The sequence below is a fragment of the Pelophylax lessonae genome (assembly GCF_965119305.1).
Source record: "Pelophylax lessonae genome assembly, chromosome: 9".
NCBI classification, from domain to species: Eukaryota; Metazoa; Chordata; class Amphibia; order Anura; family Ranidae; genus Pelophylax; species Pelophylax lessonae.
Window position 1 is genome coordinate 31,366,780 of NC_138776.1, and position 11,149 is coordinate 31,377,928.

Here is an 11,149-nt window from a genome sequence, read left to right on the forward strand (position 1 = left end):
ACTGATTCACAATATATACTATATACTACACTGATCTACAATATATACTATATACTACACTGATTCACAATATATACTATATACTACACTGATCTACAATATATACTATATACTACACTGATCTACAATATATACTATATACTACACTGATCTACAATATATACTATATACTACACTGATTCACAATATATACTATATACTACACTGATCTACAATATATACTATATACTACACTGATTCACAATATATACTATATACTACACTGATTCACAATATATACTATATACTACACTGATCTACAATATATACTATATACTACACTGATCTACTATATATACTATATACTACACTGATCTACAATATATACTATATACTACACTGATCCACAATATATACTATATACTACACTGATCTACAATATATACTATATACTACACTGATCTACAATATATACTATATACTACACTGATCCACAATATATACTATATACTACACTGATCTACAATATATACTATATACTACACTGATCTACAGTATATACTATATACTACACTGATCTACATTATATACTATATACTAAACTGTTCAACATTATATACTACACTGATCTACAATATATACTATAAACTACACTGATTCACAATATATACTATATACTACACTGATCTACAATATATACTATATACTACACTGGTCTACAATATATACTATATACTACACTGATTCACAATATATACTATATACTACACTGATCCACAATATATACTATATACTGCACTGGTCTACAATATATACTATATACTACACTGATTCACAATATATACTATATACTACACTGATCCACAATATATACTATATACTACACTGGTCTACAATATATACTATATACTACACTGATCCACAATATATACTATATACTACACTGATCTACAATATATACTATATACTACACTGGTCTACAATATATACTATATACTACACTGATTCACAATATATACTATATACTACACTGATCCACAATATATACTATATACTACACTGGTCTACAATATATACTATATACTACACTGATCCACAATATATACTATATACTACACTGATCCACAATATATACTATATACTACACTGGTCTACAATATATACTATATACTACACTGATCCACAATATATACTATATACTACACTGGTCTACAATATATACTATATACTACACTGATCCACAATATATACTATATACTACACTGATCCACAATATATACTATATACTACACTGATCTACAATATATACTATATACTACACTGGTCTACAATATATACTATATACTACACTGATTCACAATATATACTATATACTACACTGATTCACAATATATACTATATACTACACTGATCCACAATATATACTATATACTACACTGATCTACAATATATACTATAAACTACACTGATTCACATTATATATACTATATACTAAACTGATCCACAATATATACTATATACTACACTGGTCTACAATATATACTATATACTAAACTGATCCACAATATATACTATATACTACACTGATCTACAATATATACTATATACTACACTGATCCACAATATATACTATATACTACACTGGTCTACAATATATACTATATACTACACTGATTCACAATATATACTATATACTACACTGATTCACAATATATACTATATACTACACTGATCCACAATATATACTATATACTACACTGATCTACAATATATACTATAAACTACACTGATTCACATTATATATACTATATACTAAACTGATCCACAATATATACTATATACTACACTGATCTACAATATATACTATATACTACACTGATCCACAATATATACTATATACTACACTGATTCACAATATATACTATATACTACACTGATTCACAATATATACTATATACTACACTGATTCACAATATATACTATATACTACACTGATTCACAATATATACTATATACTACACTGATCTACAATATATACTATATACTACACTGATCCACAATATATACTATATACTACACTGATCTACTATATATACTATATACTACACTGATCTACAATATATACTATATACTACACTGATCTACAATATATACTATATACTACACTGATCCACAATATATACTATATACTACACTGATCTACAATATATACTATATACTACACTGATCTACAATATATACTATATACTACACTGATCCACAATATATACTATATACTACACTGATCTACAATATATACTATATACTACACTGATCTACAATATATACTATATACTACACTGATCCACAATATATACTATATACTACACTGATTCACAATATATACTATATACTACACTGATCTACAATATATACTATATACTACACTGATTCACAATATATACTATATACTACACTGATTCACAATATATACTATATACTACACTGGTCTACAATATATACTATATACTACACTGATCTACAATATATACTATATACTACACTGATCTACTATATATACTATAAACTACACTGATCTACATTATATACTATATACTAAACTGTTCAACATTATATACTACACTGATTCACAATATATACTATATACTACACTGATCCACAATATATACTATATACTACACTGATCTACAATATATACTATATACTACACTGATCTACAGTATATACTATATACTACACTGATCTACATTATATACTATATACTAAACTGTTCAACATTATATACTACACTGATCTACAATATATACTATAAACTACACTGATTCACAATATATACTATATACTACACTGATCTACAATATATACTATATACTACACTGGTCTACAATATATACTATATACTACACTGATTCACAATATATACTATATACTACACTGATCCACAATATATACTATATACTGCACTGGTCTACAATATATACTATATACTACACTGATCCACAATATATACTATATACTACACTGGTCTACAATATATACTATATACTACACTGATCCACAATATATACTATATACTACACTGATCTACAATATATACTATATACTACACTGGTCTACAATATATACTATATACTACACTGGTCTACAATATATACTATATACTACACTGATCCACAATATATACTATATACTACACTGATCCACAATATATACTATATACTACACTGGTCTACAATATATACTATAAACTACACTGATTCACAATATATACTATATACTACACTGGTCTACAATATATACTATATACTACACTGGTCTACAATATATACTATATACTACACTGATCCACAATATATACTATATACTACACTGATCTACAATATATACTATATACTACACTGATTCACAATATATACTATATACTACACTGATCCACAATATATACTATATACTACACTGATCTACTATATATACTATATACTACACTGATCTACAATATATACTATATACTACACTGATCTACTATATATACTATATACTACACTGATCTACAATATATACTATATACTACACTGATCTACAATATATACTATATACTACACTGATCTACAATATATACTATATACTACACTGATCCACAATATATACTATATACTACACTGATCTACAATATATACTATATACTACACTGATCTACAGTATATACTATATACTACACTGATCTACATTATATACTATATACTAAACTGTTCAACATTATATACTACACTGATCTACAATATATACTATAAACTACACTGATTCACAATATATACTATATACTACACTGATCTACAATATATACTATATACTACACTGATCTACAATATATACTATATACTACACTGGTCTACAATATATACTATATACTACACTGATTCACAATATATACTATATACTACACTGATCCACAATATATACTATATACTACACTGGTCTACAATATATACTATATACTACACTGATCCACAATATATACTATATACTACACTGATCCACAATATATACTATATACTACACTGGTCTACAATATATACTATATACTACACTGATCCACAATATATACTATATACTACACTGGTCTACAATATATACTATATACTACACTGATCCACAATATATACTATATACTACACTGATCCACAATATATACTATATACTACACTGATCTACAATATATACTATATACTACACTGGTCTACAATATATACTATATACTACACTGATTCACAATATATACTATATACTACACTGATTCACAATATATACTATATACTACACTGATCCACAATATATACTATATACTACACTGATCTACAATATATACTATAAACTACACTGATTCACATTATATATACTATATACTAAACTGATCCACAATATATACTATATACTACACTGGTCTACAATATATACTATATACTACACTGATCCACAATATATACTATATACTACACTGGTCTACAATATATACTATATACTACACTGATCTACAATATATACTATATACTACACTGATCTACTATATATACTATAAACTACACTGATCCACAATATATACTATATACTACACTGATCTACAATATATACTATATACTACACTGATTCACAATATATACTATATACTACACTGATCCACAATATATACTATATACTACACTGATCTACAATATATACTATATACTACACTGATCTACAATATATACTATATACTACACTGATCCACAATATATACTATATACTACACTGATTCACAATATATACTATATACTACACTGATTCACAATATATACTATATACTACACTGATTCACAATATATACTATATACTACACTGATTCACAATATATACTATATACTACACTGATCTACAATATATACTATATACTACACTGATCCACAATATATACTATATACTACACTGATCTACTATATATACTATATACTACACTGATCTACAATATATACTATATACTACACTGATCTACAATATATACTATATACTACACTGATCCACAATATATACTATATACTACACTGATCTACAATATATACTATATACTACACTGATCTACAATATATACTATATACTACACTGATCCACAATATATACTATATACTACACTGATCTACAATATATACTATATACTACACTGATCTACAATATATACTATATACTACACTGATCCACAATATATACTATATACTACACTGATTCACAATATATACTATATACTACACTGATCTACAATATATACTATATACTACACTGATTCACAATATATACTATATACTACACTGATTCACAATATATACTATATACTACACTGGTCTACAATATATACTATATACTACACTGATCTACAATATATACTATATACTACACTGATCTACTATATATACTATAAACTACACTGATCTACATTATATACTATATACTAAACTGTTCAACATTATATACTACACTGATTCACAATATATACTATATACTACACTGATCCACAATATATACTATATACTACACTGATCTACAATATATACTATATACTACACTGATCTACAGTATATACTATATACTACACTGATCTACATTATATACTATATACTAAACTGTTCAACATTATATACTACACTGATCTACAATATATACTATAAACTACACTGATTCACAATATATACTATATACTACACTGATCTACAATATATACTATATACTACACTGATTCACAATATATACTATATACTACACTGATCCACAATATATACTATATACTGCACTGATTCACAATATATACTATATACTACACTGATCCACAATATATACTATATACTGCACTGGTCTACAATATATACTATATACTACACTGATCCACAATATATACTATATACTACACTGGTCTACAATATATACTATATACTACACTGATCCACAATATATACTATATACTACACTGATCTACAATATATACTATATACTACACTGGTCTACAATATATACTATATACTACACTGGTCTACAATATATACTATATACTACACTGATCCACAATATATACTATATACTACACTGATCCACAATATATACTATATACTACACTGGTCTACAATATATACTATAAACTACACTGATTCACAATATATACTATATACTACACTGGTCTACAATATATACTATATACTACACTGGTCTACAATATATACTATATACTACACTGATCCACAATATATACTATATACTACACTGATCTACAATATATACTATATACTACACTGATTCACAATATATACTATATACTACACTGATCCACAATATATACTATATACTACACTGATCTACTATATATACTATATACTACACTGATCTACAATATATACTATATACTACACTGATCTACTATATATACTATATACTACACTGATCTACAATATATACTATATACTACACTGATCTACAATATATACTATATACTACACTGATCCACAATATATACTATATACTACACTGATCTACAATATATACTATATACTACACTGATCTACAGTATATACTATATACTACACTGATCTACATTATATACTATATACTAAACTGTTCAACATTATATACTACACTGATCTACAATATATACTATAAACTACACTGATTCACAATATATACTATATACTACACTGATCTACAATATATACTATATACTACACTGATCTACAATATATACTATATACTACACTGGTCTACAATATATACTATATACTACACTGATTCACAATATATACTATATACTACACTGATCCACAATATATACTATATACTACACTGGTCTACAATATATACTATATACTACACTGATCCACAATATATACTATATACTACACTGATCCACAATATATACTATATACTACACTGGTCTACAATATATACTATATACTACACTGATCCACAATATATACTATATACTACACTGGTCTACAATATATACTATATACTACACTGATCCACAATATATACTATATACTACACTGATCCACAATATATACTATATACTACACTGATCTACAATATATACTATATACTACACTGGTCTACAATATATACTATATACTACACTGATTCACAATATATACTATATACTACACTGATTCACAATATATACTATATACTACACTGATCCACAATATATACTATATACTACACTGATCTACAATATATACTATATACTACACTGATCTACAATATATACTATAAACTACACTGATTCACATTATATATACTATATACTAAACTGATCCACAATATATACTATATACTACACTGGTCTACAATATATACTATATACTACACTGATCCACAATATATACTATATACTACACTGGTCTACAATATATACTATATACTACACTGATCTACAATATATACTATATACTACACTGATCTACTATATATACTATAAACTACACTGATCCACAATATATACTATATACTACACTGATCTACAATATATACTATATACTACACTGATTCACAATATATACTATATACTACACTGATCCACAATATATACTATATACTACACTGATCTACAATATATACTATATACTACACTGATCTACAATATATACTATATACTACACTGATCCACAATATATACTATATACTACACTGATTCACAATATATACTATATACTACACTGATTCACAATATATACTATATACTACACTGATTCACAATATATACTATATACTACACTGATTCACAATATATACTATATACTACACTGATTCAGAATATATACTATATACTACACTGATCTACAATATATACTATATACTACACTGATCCACAATATATACTATATACTACACTGATCTACTATATATACTATATACTACACTGATCTACAATATATACTATATACTACACTGATCTACAATATATACTATATACTACACTGATCCACAATATATACTATATACTACACTGATCTACAATATATACTATATACTACACTGATCTACAATATATACTATATACTACACTGATCCACAATATATACTATATACTACACTGATCTACAATATATACTATATACTACACTGATCTACAATATATACTATATACTACACTGATCCACAATATATACTATATACTACACTGATTCACAATATATACTATATACTACACTGATCTACAATATATACTATATACTACACTGATTCACAATATATACTATATACTACACTGATTCACAATATATACTATATACTACACTGGTCTACAATATATACTATATACTACACTGATCTACTATATATACTATAAACTACACTGATCTACATTATATACTATATACTAAACTGTTCAACATTATATACTACACTGATTCACAATATATACTATATACTACACTGATCCACAATATATACTATATACTACACTGATCTACAATATATACTATATACTACACTGATCTACAGTATATACTATATACTACACTGATCTACATTATATACTATATACTAAACTGTTCAACATTATATACTACACTGATCTACAATATATACTATAAACTACACTGATTCACAATATATACTATATACTACACTGATCTACAATATATACTATATACTACACTGGTCTACAATATATACTATATACTACACTGATTCACAATATATACTATATACTACACTGATCCACAATATATACTATATACTGCACTGGTCTACAATATATACTATATACTACACTGATCCACAATATATACTATATACTACACTGGTCTACAATATATACTATATACTACACTGATCCACAATATATACTATATACTACACTGATCTACAATATATACTATATACTACACTGGTCTACAATATATACTATATACTACACTGGTCTACAATATATACTATATACTACACTGATCCACAATATATACTATATACTACACTGATCCACAATATATACTATATACTACACTGGTCTACAATATATACTATATACTACACTGATCCACAATATATACTATATACTACACTGATCTACAATATATACTATATACTACACTGATTCACAATATATACTATATACTACACTGATCTACAATATATACTATATACTACACTGATTCACAATATATACTATATACTACACTGATCCACAATATATACTATATACTACACTGATCTACTATATATACTATATACTACACTGATCCACAATATATACTATATACTACACTGATCTACAATATATACTATATACTACACTGATTCACAATATATACTATATACTACACTGATTCACAATATATACTATATACTACACTGATCCACAATATATACTATATACTACACTGATTCACAATATATACTATATACTACACTGATCCACAATATATACTATATACTACACTGGTCTACAATATATACTATATACTACACTGATCCACAATATATACTATATACTACACTGATCCACAATATATACTATATACTACACTGATCTACAATATATACTATATACTACACTGGTCTACAATATATACTATATACTACACTGATTCACATTATATATACTATATACTAAACTGATCCACAATATATACTATATACTACACTGGTCTACAATATATACTATATACTACACTGATCTACAATATATACTATATACTACACTGATCTACTATATATACTATAAACTACACTGATCCACAATATATACTATATACTACACTGATCTACAATATATACTATATACTACACTGATCCACAATATATACTATATACTACACTGATTCACAATATATACTATATACTACACTGATTCACAATATATACTATATACTACACTGATTCACAATATATACTATATACTACACTGATTCACAATATATACTATATACTACACTGATCCACAATATATACTATATACTACACTGATCTACTATATATACTATATACTACACTGATCTACAATATATACTATATACTACACTGATCTACAATATATACTATATACTACACTGATCCACAATATATACTATATACTACACTGATCTACAATATATACTATATACTACACTGATCTACAATATATACTATATACTACACTGATCCACAATATATACTATATACTACACTGATTCACAATATATACTATATACTACACTGATCCACAATATATACTATATACTACACTGATCTACAATATATACTATATACTACACTGATCTACAATATATACTATATACTACACTGATCCACAATATATACTATATACTACACTGATTCACAATATATACTATATACTACACTGATCTACAATATATACTATATACTACACTGATCTACAGTATATACTATATTCTACACTGATCTACATTATATACTATATACTAAACTGTTCAACATTATATACTACACTGATCTACAATATATACTATAAACTACACTGATTCACAATATATACTATATACTACACTGATCTACAATATATACTATATACTACACTGGTCTACAATATATACTATATACTACACTGATTCACAATATATACTATATACTACACTGATCCACAATATATACTATATACTGCACTGGTCTACAATATATACTATATACTACACTGATCCACAATATATACTATATACTACACTGATCTACAATATATACTATATACTACACTGGTCTACAATATATACTATATACTACACTGATTCACAATATATACTATATACTACACTGATCCACAATATATACTATATACTACACTGGTCTACAATATATACTATATACTACACTGATCCACAATATATACTATATACTACACTGGTCTACAATATATACTATATACTACACTGATCCACAATATATACTATATACTACACTGATCCACAATATATACTATATACTACACTAGTCTACAATATATACTATATACTACACTGATTCACAATATATACTATATACTACACTGATCCACAATATATACTATATACTACACTGGTCTACAATATATACTATATACTACACCGATCCACAATATATACTATATACTACACTGATCTACAATATATACTATATACTACACTGGTCTACAATATATACTATATACTACACTGATTCACAATAT